At 44.0% G+C, this 13,544-nt stretch overlaps 3 non-coding genes across 3 annotated transcripts; all 3 read right to left on the bottom strand.

Moving 5' to 3' along the window:
* Nucleotides 1-1,576: 1,576 nt before the first annotated feature.
* Nucleotides 1,577-1,649, bottom strand: TRNAA-CGC (transfer RNA alanine (anticodon CGC)). Its single transcript has one exon. It is a non-coding gene; the product is annotated as a tRNA-Ala (tRNA).
* A 5,497-nt stretch (nt 1,650-7,146) lies between these two features.
* Nucleotides 7,147-7,219, bottom strand: TRNAA-CGC (transfer RNA alanine (anticodon CGC)). Its single transcript has one exon. It is a non-coding gene; the product is annotated as a tRNA-Ala (tRNA).
* A 5,341-nt stretch (nt 7,220-12,560) lies between these two features.
* TRNAA-CGC (transfer RNA alanine (anticodon CGC)) lies at nt 12,561-12,633 on the bottom strand. Its single transcript has one exon. It is a non-coding gene; the product is annotated as a tRNA-Ala (tRNA).
* Between the last annotated feature and the right edge of the window lie 911 nt (nt 12,634-13,544).

Here is a 13,544-nt window from a genome sequence, read left to right as displayed (position 1 = left end):
TTTGTCGTCTTTTTCCAGCACGCGAACGCCAAATGGGCCGGCCCAGGTGAGCTGCGCCCTGTGCGAAACGTGATTTTTTGACGCAAAGAGAGTCACGCAGGAGCTCCCCAGTCTCGCGTCGCTCGGTGTTCATGAAGTTGCTTTGTTCACTTAGTGACCGACTCATCGTTGACTTTTGAATATGATAATGGATCTGAAAAACTATGTTAACGTTCTTTTTAACAAACTTGTATTTGAAAAGTGTTCATCGATGTGAAAAATAGATCACGGATTTAAGAAGGTGTTCATGGATTTGAAAAACAAATCACACCTTCGAAAAATGTTTGCAGATTTGAAAAGTTTCACCAATTTGAATAAATGATCATGATTTTAAAAAATTATACAAAATTGAGAAAAAGTTCACGAAATTTGAAAAAAAATCAAAACATTAAAACATTTCATGAATTTGAAAAATGTTGAGGCATTTAAAAAAATATCATATATTTCAGAGAATGTTCACAAATTTAAAAAAATGATAAAGGTGAAAAAATCACAAATTTGTAAACTATTAAAGATTTTTTTGAAAATTTCACGAATTTATTTTATTTTTAAAAAACAAAAACGATAAAAAAACAAAACCAACCCAGAAACTTCTTGCAGCTTCGGCAAACTGGACATAAAAGCTAGAAAAACAGAAGGGCTATGCTTTTTAATCAGCCGGCCCAGTTGTCGCGGGTGTGAGCACTACAAACAGTTTCCGAACAAAACGGCACGGAGCGTCAAAGAGACCTACGTAATATATAGCTGCTGCAGTAGATAGCCGGACACTCCGGGGTCAATCATCCGAGTTTTTAATTTCTCTGCTGCAGACTTTAGAAATAGTCCAAAAACATTCAACATGAAATTTGTTCGTCTCGTCGAAACAGTTAAATTTGCTTTTAGGCTCATTTCCGTCCAAGGTCGTTTACCACCTCAAAAACGATCCACAAGGTGCAGCCAGTTTTAGACCCAATTGTTTTGGAAAGTTCGGACCAAACCATCTGAATTGGACTCAATCTAGGGTTTTGGGCTTGAATTGAAGCCTTTTCCTTGCACGGGAAGTCTAGGCGCCTCTTATATACCTAAGGATGACGGCCAATGGAACAACACATAATCAATCAATCCATCTACCATTTTAACCTTTATCTTTATCTCTCTCCTTTGTTCTTCTTCTTTCTCGTTCTTCGTTCGTTCTTGTTCGTTCGTTCTTCGACGTGAGTTGCTAACAACCAATAATGAAGCCTAGCGAACTCTCATGCCACACAACAAACCAAGGTCCCTCCGCATTACATGCTAGATTATGAGCCACTCTATTGCTCCCATTGTAACTATGGACAAAAACAACAGCAGCGAAAAAGGCCGAGAAAGGATAGTGCATTCTTGGCCGACCTGCATGCCTTGGTGTGTTATCACCGCCCCGGAGATTGAGATCGACAGTGCTTTTAAGCAAAGAAGAAGAGAGCAGTCGGTTCTGTAGCAATCGCTGAGGAAATCATCAAACTGTAAACAGCACGACTGAATGAAAACAGCAAAATGAAGAAAAAGAATGTGGTAAAAATGGAGGTGCGGGGAATCGAACCCCGTGCCTCTCGCATGCGAAGCGAGCGCTCTACCATATGAGCTACACCCCCGATCGACGACCACCTCGGGACGCGAGCCTAGATGATCCGTTTATGACCCTGCCACCATGGCCTGCCTCGCCTCCAGCGAATGGAGAAGGCCAAGTGCGTGGCTGTACGTATGTACGCATATGTGGAGGCAAAGTATAACACATCCCCATAGATGTAGCTCATATAAAAGAGAGATAAAGAGCACATCACACGCAGTGCAAATATTAGCCAACTACTCACCAGTTTTCGCACAACTATTATTTTAACACTGGTCGTAATGTGCAATGACAAAAAGTCGTAACTATCAACGTTTAATCAAAAAATAAAATATAAGCATCAATGTGGAATTAGTGGTGATATTACCATTAAGGAAGAAAGAGAATGGCAAAACTAAAACAAATAAAAATAATAAAGTTCTATAAAGAAGAATGAATAAGTCATAATGGTACTACCCTTTAAGAAAAAAATGAAATAAACACCAAAACTAAATCAAAATATGATGTTTTCCGACGAAGAATGAATTAGTGGCATTTATATTACCCTTTATGAAGAAAATTTATAATCTCAAACAAACAATGTATAAATTTGCACACAATCTACAAAAAATTGGCATTTTTATAATATGCAAGAATAAGCATATAATAGTGGAATTTACACAAAAATGAAGTTTCCAGAGAAGGGGTGAATTAGTGGAATTGGTATTATTCTTGAAAATCGAAGAAAATGATAAATAAACTAAAACTAACTCAAAACAATAATATTTTCTAAGGAAGAATGAATTACTGGCATTTGTATTACTCTTTACGAAGACAGAAATGAGAGAACAACAAAATATGAGATATAAATAAAAAATCAAAATGAAATAATTTTGAAGGAATAATTAATTAGTGGGATTTTTATTACCCATTAAGAAGGAAGAAATGAAAGAAGAACAAAAAAATTGAAATTTAGACTCAAAAAAATCAAAAATATGAAGTTTTCTAATATGAGTGGCATTTGTATTACCCTTTACGAAAAAACAGAATGAAAAAAATAATCTAAAACAAACAATGTCAAAAATTAGACATAGTTTACACTAAAATTGCACTTTTTTATAATATAAAGGAATAAGCATAAAATAGTGAGTTTTTTTGCACAAGAAGTAACTTTCCTAAGAAAGAATGAATTAGTGGCATTTGTATTACTCTTTAAGATGAAATAAATTAAACTAAAACTAAAAATAAATCAAAATAATGAATTTAATAAAAAATGAATTAGTGGCATTGGTATTACCTTTAAGAAAAAAGAAAAATACATTAAAACTAAAATAAAATCAAAATAATAAAGTTCTCAAAGGAAGAATTAATTAGTGACATTGATATTTCTATTTACGAGAAAAATATATAACAAACAATGGCAAAATTTGCACATAGACACAATTTGTTTTTTTATATGAATAAGCATAGAATAATGGCATTGGTATTACTATTAAAGAAGAAAGAAAGTAAAATAATAACTAAAATAAATGAAAATAATGAAGTTTTATGAGGAATATTGAAGTAGTTGCATTTGAATTGCCTCTTAAGAAGAAGGAAAATGAAATATATTTTTTGAGAATTTGCACACAACTTTGCACTAAAATTGTACTTTTTGGTTGTAAGCAAAAAATAATCTTATAATCATGGAATTTCGCACATATTGTATAGTATTGTGTGAATACATTCATACTCACCCAACATCCAAAAATGCTCACAAAAGAAAAAAACGACTAATAAAGAAAAGTAAAAACAAATGAAAAAACACAAAAAAAACATAAGAAATACAAAAGGTAGAGAGGGAATGACTGGGTCACACATGTAATGGATCTCGGCCCATTAAGGAATTGACTGGTCCAAATTAAAGGTCAGTCAATTATTCCCATTACAAAACAAGACATAAAACACACAGGAAAAAACACAGCACTAATCTCAGAGGAAATATCAATGGTCAAGAAATTGACTGACCCAAATTTTAAAAATCAGCTGACTGACATATAGCTAAAGTGGATAAGTTTGCGGGTATGATGTTTCACGATGCATGCTTCTTGTTGCAGTATATGCGCTTGGCTTCACACTTAGAAGATTCACGGTATCCGTCTGCACCGTTTCTTCCTCTCCAACCTATCCTGCATCAATAATGACATCATGCTGCTGGAAAACCAGCTCCCTTGGTTGGTCATCGAAGCTCTAATGGAAGTTGACGTGGACGAGTTCATTGTAGCGATGGGAGATTCAGTGAGCAGCAAGTAAGAGTATTTCTTAGCATCTTCCTTTGACTACATCGACATGGCGCCATCAGACCGACAACCATGCACATCTTCTTGGCCTCCTACGACTGCACAAACAAGGAGTGTTAGTCAAACCACCGGATCCGCTACTCTTCTTCGTAACATCGGCACCTATTAGCGCCATGGAACTTGAAGGAATCGGCATCAAGCTAGAGCACGGCAAAATTGATGAGTTTAATGATATGGAAATCAAGAAAGGTTTCCTCTCCCTGTCGACAAGTTGTTCCTATCACCATTTTATCTAGACTGTACAAGGGCATCCTGGCTGGCCAGCATGGTAGCTTTTGTATGCGCGGCCTTCCCAGAATGTTGATGATAGTTTTGTCTACTCCTTCGTCGGTGTCCGTGCGATGCTCATGGTTCGGGAGGACGAGTCCACATGCTGTGATCAAAGGGTTTCCTAACGGGAGAACTAGCTGACAAACAAATTCTTAAATTCCTCAACGTAATTGCCCAACAAATGTCCCCCGATCTTCTCTACTTTAAAATCTTAAGGGGGTGGGGTGGGGGGTATCCAACACTTCCATCATTACAATGTCATCTATTATTGTATCTTCTGCCTTTAACTACCTTTTTCTTCAATATCTTGTATCAGAATTCCATTCGAAATATATGTTGGTTGTACTAATTCACGGTGTTTATTGCAATGGTTGTGTTGATCCATGTTGCAAACTTATTTCCATGTTGGTTTCTATGTTGTGCCCAGTTTTCTCAACATAACCTCTACATGGTGCAAGAACAACATTTTGAAATTGGAAATTACCAATGCTTGTTGTCAATATACGGGTTCGCAAGCTTGCACTACTAGAATCACCGTGCATGTCGAGTTCCTGAGGTTTTCCGAGTTTCTTTTATGGGGAGCTCAGCAGTGAAAGTAGTCTGCCGACATAAATATTTGCCCAGTGACGAGGAAAAGGGACTCGGCGATAAAAAACAACTTAGCAAAGTCTGACCTTTGCCGAGTTCCACCCGGAAGGTACTTGGTAGTGTCCTAACCGACATACCCCATCATGGCTATGTGACGGCGAGTTGTCTTTGCCAAGTTTCCACTATTGGAAACTCGACAATCATTTTTCATTTTCTTTTTTTTAATAAGGAATGTCAGGTGTATTGGATTTGCCGAGCACCCGACAAAAAACACCCGGCAAAAAACTGACCCTTCTTCGTCCGCAACTTATAAAAGATAGATAGGCGTGTGGTCGTCGGCTCGGCTTTAACCTCCATTGCATACAAGTCGTCCTGACACTCCAGCTCAGCATCCTTCTCCACATAGCGAGATATGTGAGGGGAATCATGCTTGATATCGCTGGGGACGACAACTTCTGCGCCATATACCATGAAAAACTGAGTTTCTACAGCCTGCTCCTCGCCCACGCATAACGCAAGGCCTTGGAGAACAAGCTCGTCATGCGAATCCATGACGTACTCCGGATTGCCAAATCGGATGATCCATCCTGGAGCGTAATTCTCGACCAGGCCGAGGTTGTCCATCCAGTCGGCAATGAAGCTTATGACGTCAAAAATAAAGATCTGACCCGGTGTGTAGGTCACGCCGGTGTCAACTGGCGATCCCATCGGATATCTGAGTTCACCATGCGGGGCCTGCATGAGCCACCACTGTTAACACCGTCTTTGGCGCCAACCCACATGGGCAAGGGCTTACTTAATTTTGTTGGCCTACTACTCCAGGCACTGTTCAAAAATTCTTCCGATTTATCCTCCGATTTATCGCTACTCTTGGGGTGAACGATAAGATTATGCCTTATCTTCACCGTTTATCATTTGAGCCGATTTATCGCTATAACAAGCGATTTATCGGGAATCTACCAACAAATTGGGCCTATTCATAGCACTATGTTTGCAAAAATTATGTTTATTTGCGTTTTGTGGACCTTGTTACGCAATATGTATTGTTGTCCTATTTTTGTTTGTCATTATATGAGGATTCAAAAGCTAGGAATCAAAATAACATATTTCTGTCCAATATTGTTTTGGTGTTGAATAACATATTTTAGCTTTGGGAACCTAGAATTTGAAAAACATGGCCGATTAATAGTCGACCGATAAAATCGATTAATCGGCCGATTTCCGATTAATCTCTAATCTCCAACTAACCGAGACGCTAACGATAAGCGATATATATCATCAAAATTGCCTAGGCCTACTCGGAAATTTTGGCATGGTGCTCCTGGCCCAGCATGATGCTAAGCCTTGGGTAACAAGCTCGGCCCGCGAATCTGCAACGTACTCCAGTCTCCAAATGGCCGGATCGAATGATCTGACCCGGAGCGTAGTTCTCGTCCAGGCCGAGGTGGTCGGTCGAGTCGGCGACAAAGCTCATGGTGTCGAAAATGAAGATCTAACCCATAATGTAGGTCACGCCGGTGTCAATTGGCGATCCCATCTAGTCTCTGTGTTTACCATGCAGGACCTGTATAGCTAGCACTGTCGGAGCTAATTTCGGCAGATTTCTTGGTAGGGTATCCCGACAAGGGGAGTAGATTGGAGGAAAATAGTAGTCCATATTTACCCAAGTTCTGGTCCTACTCCCGCTCGTGTACATTGTGACTGGAGCCGAGGGATTGTCTGATCTCTATCGACTAGTTCGGCCTCGTCTTATTACCGAGGCCCATAGGGACCTCCACGAATACGGATTCCTTTTCTTGAACATGAAGTCTTCTTGAATATTCCTTCTAAAGGGCCTATAGGCCGGCATGATGGCCCAGGGCAGAAACAGACCTAGGGGGACTCAGGCCGGCCTAATCGGGCCGACAACCAGAGAGCTCAGGCACCCCCGGGCCCTAACACCGTCAATTTTTTTTCTGTTCATTTTTTCTTTTTCCAAAATACATGTTAACATTTTTACACGGATATTTTTCCTATAGAAAATGAACATTTGTAGATACACATTGAGCATTTTATAAATACACATCAAACATTTATTTGAGTACATGTTGAAGATTTCCTAAATACGCAGTGGACATGATTTTTTAAATGGCATGGTTTTTTTAAAACATGCAAACAATCTGTGAAGTGTTAGAACCTTCTTAAAAAAATTAATGAACATACTTTTATACGTTTATGAGCATTTTGTTAAAAATTGCGCGAACAATCTTTTACATTTCATGACATTAAAAAATGATTACAGGTTTGTAAAAAATGAATGAAAATAAAAAAACAATTTTCAGTAGGTCTCCAAAATGAAGAAAAAAATGGAGGTGCGGGGAATCGAACCCCGTGCCTCCCGCATGCGAAGCGGGCGCTCTACCATGTGAGCTACACCCCCGTTTGATGATCTTCCTGGGGCGGGATCCTAGAAAGTTCGTGCAGGCGCCGGCGCCCTATTGTTATCCCAGCCCGCCATAATGCCCCGCTTGGATGTGACGTTTCATAGTCCAAAAATCTGCTCTGGCCGAGAAGAGAAGTAGATATGTCAGATTTGTGATAATTCTAGCTCTAGCCACGGGCAGGCTGGCTGGACGATGGAGGTCGTGGACTATAGAGAAGATTTAGACACGATATATGCACTTGACTTCACACTTAGAAGATTCACGACATCCGTAGCCCGTCGCCACTGCAACGTTTTCTCGTCTCCAACCTATCTTGCATCAAGAATGACATCATGGTGCTGGAAAACCAGCTCCCCTGGTTGGTCATCTTGAAGCTCTAATGACCGCCCGCCATGGCAGTAAACTTGGACGACTTCATTGTTGTGATGGGAGATTCAGTGAGCAGCAAGTATTTCTTGGCATCTTCCTTTGACTACATCAACTTGGCGCCATCAGACCGATCACTAGATCTTCTTGGCCTCCTACGACTGCACAAACAAGGATGTTAGTCAAACAACCGGATCCACTGCTCTTCTTTCTAACCTCGGCACCTATTAGCGCCATGGAACTTGAAGGAATCGGCATCAAGCTAGAACACGGCAAAAATGATAACTTTAATGATATGGAAGTCAAGTTCCTCCCCCGTCCCTCCCCCGTGCGGCGGCGCCGCCCTGCACCGGGGAGCCCTCGCCCTCCGCCTACAGCCCCGCCCCACCTCTGCTCCCCTCCGCCGCCGCCGCCACGCCACAAGGGCGTCACAGGGCAAAGCCCTTGTGGCGTGGCGGCGGCGGCGGTTTTCTCCTCAGGGCCTCGATCTGGTTGGGAGGCGGCGCTCCTTTCCGGCCAGATCGGCGGCAGTGGCGCAGATCGGCGGCGACATGAAAGTGGCGCGGCGGCGGCAGGGGAGAACGGCACCAGCGGATCTGGCCTTGACTCAGTCAGGCCAATTCGTTGTGCTACCGATCTCAATCGCCGTCAGCGGTGCACTGCTCCTGGACTTGATCTGCAACACGAGGATGTCTGGGGCGCCGGCCCTAGGCTGGTTGGTGGTGGCCTTCTTCTTCGTCGGAGTTGGTCGGCCGGCTGGCTGTGCTCGCATGGTCATGGCGGCGGCGGTCGCAGTGACCGGTGGCTTGGTCGGTCGGCGGCGGCGGAACTTGGCCGGTGGCAGCGGCAATGTTCTGTCTGGATCCCGGGACGGCGGCCCTAGAGGGTGGCGGCCGGTGAAGTTAGGGCTTCCCGCGGCGGCATGGCGTGGTGCAGTCCCTATCCAAGGCGGATCCGTGACGGCGATCTGTTATGGATTGGTTCGGATCAGAGACAGTGACGAGCGCGCGGGATCCTTCTCGGCGGCTCTCGCGGCTTGGCGAGGCGGGGTGGGAGCCCTCCTCCTAGGCTCCATTGGTGGCACACTCAGGCAGTGGCCGGTGCGTCAGGGATCCCACGGTGGCACTGTTGCTGCGGTTGGTCGCCGGATCTGGGGCTTTGAAGGCGGTCGAGACGGTGCACAGGTTGTTGGGTGGATTTCTTGGGACGGATCCGGGTGAAAACCTGGTCTTCGGTCGATGACCGGAGCCGGTGATGACGATGCCCTTATCATCGTTTCCTTCATGAAGGCATCACTGAGGTGAAGCTCCCAACTCCACTCAATACCTCCGGGGGAAACCATAGATCAACTGATCGGATGTTGGCGGCAATCATGTGTCGTAACCCCCTTGGGGGCGGCATTCTTGGAGGTGCACTCGGCTTCACGGGACCAGCGGACGGCTTCTTTGGTGGAGCGATACTTCATCCATACATTGATGGCGACGGATCTTGACGGCGTGGTGTAGTGCAGATTCGGAGTTCGATGTGGGAGGATGGACTCACGCAGGAGGACGACGCTGTCTGGCGTCGTGGTGGCGTCGATGGCAGAGAGACCTGGCACGGTAGATGCAACAGTACAGCTCTGAAGATGGACTCGTGGGAGGTGGCTGCGGCGGCCTCACACCCGGCAGGCGTCCTGGTTAAGGAGTGCGCCAGACTGGTAGGTGCCCCATACCAGGCAGGCGTCCTGGTTGGGACCTCAGGTCTTAGATGTTTAGGTTTGGCATCCTGGCTTGCCAGCATAGTGGCTTTTGAGGTATGCACGGCCTTACCTAGCTCCCAGAATGTTGATGATACTTCTGTCTGCTCCTTCGTCGTCGTCCTTGCAATGCTCATGGTTCGGGAGGAGGATGTGCACATGCTGCGATCAAGGGGTTTCATAAAAGGAGAACTATCCGACAAGCAAATTCTCAAATTCTTCAACGGACTTGCCCAACATATGTCCCCCCGTCACCGCTACTTTAAAATCTTTGGGGGGGGGGGGGGGGGGGGGTTGCGGATTATTGTGTGCAAGTTTGTTTCCCAGAACGCTAAAGCCATCGCTTGCTCTGCTCTCCACATCATTGGTATTCTTGTGGGGATCTTTAAGGCAACACTAGAACACTGTGAGCTAGGAGATGAGATGATCAATGTTTGCAATTCATACCAAGATAACCATGCCATAAGGTAACTCATATGTGCTTAATTACAATGCCACCTATTATTATATCTTGTGCCTTTAACTACATTTTTGTTCAATATCTTGTATCAGAATTTTATTCGAAATATATGTTGGTTGTAATAGTTCACGGTTCTATCAATCCATGTTGCAAACTTATTTCCATGTTGGTTTCTATGTTGTGCATAGTTTTTTCGACATAACTTATACATGGTGGAAGAACAACATTTTGAAATGGGAAATTACCAATGCTCGTTGTCAATATGCGGGTTCGCAAGCTTGCACTACTAGAATCGCCGTGCATGCTAAGTTCTCGAGGTTTGCCGAGTTTCTTTTATCGGGAGCTCGATAGTGAAAGTACTCCGCAGAGTACGAGGTAAAAGAACTCGGTAATGAAAAACAACTCAGTAGACATAATTATTTGCCCAGAGCCGAGGAAAAGGGACTTGGCGAAAAAAATCAACTTGGCGAAAAAAAGCAACTTGGCAAAGTCTGACCTTTGTCGAGTTCCATCCAGAAGGTACTTGGTAGTGTCCTAACCAACAGACCCCATCATTGGCCAGTCGACGTCGGGTTGTCTTTTCCAAATTTCTAGTAACGAAAACTCGGCAATCATTTTTTATTTTATTTTATTTGGTAAGGAATGTCAGGTATCATGGATTTGCCGAGCACTTGACAAAAAACACTCCACAAAGAATTGGCCCTTCCTCTTCCCCAGCTTATAAAAGATAGATCACACGCGTAGTCATCGGCCTGGCTTTAACATATTAGAGTTGTGTCGAATATTGTGTACAAGATAGGTTACAATTGGACTTGTAGTTGTATTGTGTTTAGATAGGATATGGAGTCATGTCCAAGTAGGACACTTGTATCCTAGGCCTCTCATATATAGTGGGGGTAGACACACGATGCAACCCATGCCAACATAATAGCACAGGCGCGCAAGGGGGAGCTCGCGGGATGTGCCGGCGCTCGGGTGGCCGGTGTGCGGTATTGTGACGGTGTCACGGGGAGGAGCGCCCGTAGTCATGCCCCGAGGATGTAGCCATATCGGTGAACCTCGTTAACAAATCCCGGTGCCATGCCTCGTGGAATTACTTGGTCCTCGGAAGATCAATGGTGACCTCGGATTTATTCTAACATAACCTTCGGTGCATACAAGTCGTCCTAACACTCCAACTCAGCATAGTTCTCCACGCAACCAGATATGTATGGGAAATCGTGCTTGATGTCACTGGGGAGGACAACTTCTGGGCCATATACCATGAAAAAATAGAGTTGCTGCAACCTTCTCCTTGGCCCGGCATAACATGAAGGCTTGGAGAACAAGCTCGCCGCACGAATCTAGATTAATGAATCGGATGATCTGCCCTGGAGCATAGTTATCGACCAGGCCAAGGTGGCCGATCGAGTTAGCGTCAAAGCTTATGGCACCAAAACGGGAAGATTTGACTTGGGCGACGTCAACCGGCAATCCCATCAGATCTTTGAGTTCACGACGGGGGACCTGCATGGACCACCAATGTTAACGCCGTCTTCGGTGCCAACCCAGATGGGCGAGCTTGGCCTACTTGAAAAATTCGGCATGCTGCTCCTACGCCTACTCGAAATTTTGGCCTGGTGCTCCTGGGCCGCGACATGATGCTAACTCAGATTATCCAACCCGGAGCATAGTTCTCGACTAGGCCGAGGTGGCCTGTCAAGTCGGCGACGGAGCTCATGGCACCAAAAACGAAGATCTAACCTAGCGTGTAGGTCATGCCAGTGTCAATTGGCGATCCCATCTAATCTCTGAGTTAAGGCCCCACACCTATATGGCCACCGCTGTCGGAGTTGATTCCGTCAGATCCCTCGGCAGATTATCCTGACAAGGTGAGTGTATCGGAGGGAAAACAGGAGACCATATTTAGCCAGGTTCAGGTCCTCCTTACAAGGTAATAAAACTTGACTCCTATGCGTGTACATTGCGATTGGGGACCGAGAGATTGCATTATCTCTATCGACTAGTTTGGCCCCAGCTTATATAGGATACCGAGGCCCCTAGCCCCTAGGGCTACAAGGACGTAGTCGGCTACGTTGGTGGAGGGGTCCTCCACGAATACGGATTCCTTGTCTTGAACGTTTTCTTAAATCTATGTCTTGAACATGAAGACTTCTTGAATCTTCCTTTTACAGGGCCCATGGGCCGGCCATGATGGTCCAGGGCGGAAACCGACCTAGGGGGCCTAGCCGGCAACCAGAGAAGTGAGGCATCCCTGGGTCGTAGCACCGTCAGATTTTTTTGTTATTGTTTTTTTTTATCATTTTTTCTTTTATTTTTCAAAGTACAAGTTAACATTTTTTAGAACACATTGAACATTTTTAGATACAGTTGAGCATTTTATAAATACATGTTGAAGATTTACTAAATATGCAGTGAACATTTTTAAACACATGTTGAACATTATTTGGAAATGCATGGCATTTAAAAAAACATTGTGTTAAGTGTTAGAACTTTTTAACAAAAATCATGAATGTTTTTTGTTCAAAATTGCATGAACAATCTTTTCATTTCATGAACATTTTCTAAAAATGTTACGGACCATATCTGTAAAACTTGTGATCATTTTTCTAATGTCATGAACGAACATATTGTAAATTTGTTAAAAAATTTGTACCATTTAAAAAAAACGTTCATGAGATTCAAAAATGATCACGCGTTTGTAAAATCTGAATGAAAACAGGAAACATCATTCACCAGGGCACCAAAATGAAGAAAAAGAATGTGGTGAAAATGGAGGTGCGGGGAATCGAACCCCGTGCCTCTCGCATGCGAAGCGAGCGCTCTACCATATGAGCTACACCCCCGATCAATGTTCACCTCGGGACGCGAGCCTAGATGATCCGTACGGGCGCCGTCGGCCTGCTTGCTGCTTTGACGACCCACCATAGTGCCCTGCTTGGATATCTCGTTTCAGTCTTTCGGAGTCCAAAAACTTCCGTAAATTACAACTCCGACAAGAACTGCGGTCAAGAGCTCCGAAATCTTATCCAGGATTCACCGGTTTCGTCTTCCTCGACGATGGTACTATAATTATACTAGTATGCGTGCACGCGCAATGCGCATCTTTACACTACAGAGTGATTTTTTTACTATAGCAATCCACCCAGAAATGCACGCGAGGCAGTGAGGCCATGTGCGTGCTCGATGCACTGGTTTGATTTGTTTACTTTATTGTTTTTTATCGTTCTACTAGTTTTTACCCCCTGTCAGACTATGTGGTACGGACCCCACTTGTTTCTCCTTCCAGTCAGGCCATGTACTCCAGCGATGTGAATATGGCATGGTCACTCTGTTTGCTCCAACGAATTGACATGCAGTGGGTCCTTTACTCAAGTGCTAACCCGTACATGTATCTGGAACGACCCAGATAACACCCAATTTTACTGTAGCAGCGAATCCCTGCAACATAAGCGGTTGGATGGAGCACAATGAACGGCCAGAATTGCATTTCAATGTGTGAATTCAAACATTCAAAACTGGTACACTATATAGTAGTATAGATATAGATATACGGCGGCGATGCTGTGAGGGGTGACTGCGCTTGGATCCTCCAGGTACATGTTGGCATGTGCAATGTTGGTGAACTTGTGCTCGTTCCAGAGCCAGCTTAATTATTTCTGGTCCACGACGGTATGAGGAGGCGGAAAACACCGTCCTAGCCCGCAATCAGGAAAATACATGGCAACGGCTTCGGTAAGGCGTACGTGGATCTTCT

The sequence above is a fragment of the Aegilops tauschii genome, chromosome 6 (genome assembly GCF_002575655.3).
Source record: "Aegilops tauschii subsp. strangulata cultivar AL8/78 chromosome 6, Aet v6.0, whole genome shotgun sequence".
In the NCBI taxonomy this organism is placed as follows: Eukaryota; Viridiplantae; Streptophyta; class Magnoliopsida; order Poales; family Poaceae; genus Aegilops; species Aegilops tauschii.
This window is presented reverse-complemented; position numbering and strand designations above follow the sequence as displayed.